The sequence below is a fragment of the Thrips palmi genome, unplaced genomic scaffold, assembly GCF_012932325.1.
Source record: "Thrips palmi isolate BJ-2018 unplaced genomic scaffold, TpBJ-2018v1 HiC_scaffold_4, whole genome shotgun sequence".
Taxonomy (NCBI): Eukaryota; Metazoa; Arthropoda; class Insecta; order Thysanoptera; family Thripidae; genus Thrips; species Thrips palmi.
The window spans coordinates 12570581-12570791 of NW_023144631.1; positions in this window are offsets into that span (position 1 = coordinate 12570581).

The following is a 211-nucleotide window of genomic DNA, read 5'->3' on the forward strand; positions in this document are numbered from 1 at the left end:
TAGCGGCGTCGTTGGGCTCCGAGCGACCCCGGCCGCTCTTCGGGTCGCTTCGGCGTCCGAGCCTGGCGAGCTTTGCCGTGTCCGCCCGCCCGGCTGGGCACAAAACGGAGCCGAACGAGCCGAAGCTCGCACCTTCGTTTGTTTCCGGTCAAACCGACAGCCAAGTCCGCTCGTTTGGTCTCTCTAAAATGGACTCACGTCCCTTTGTCCT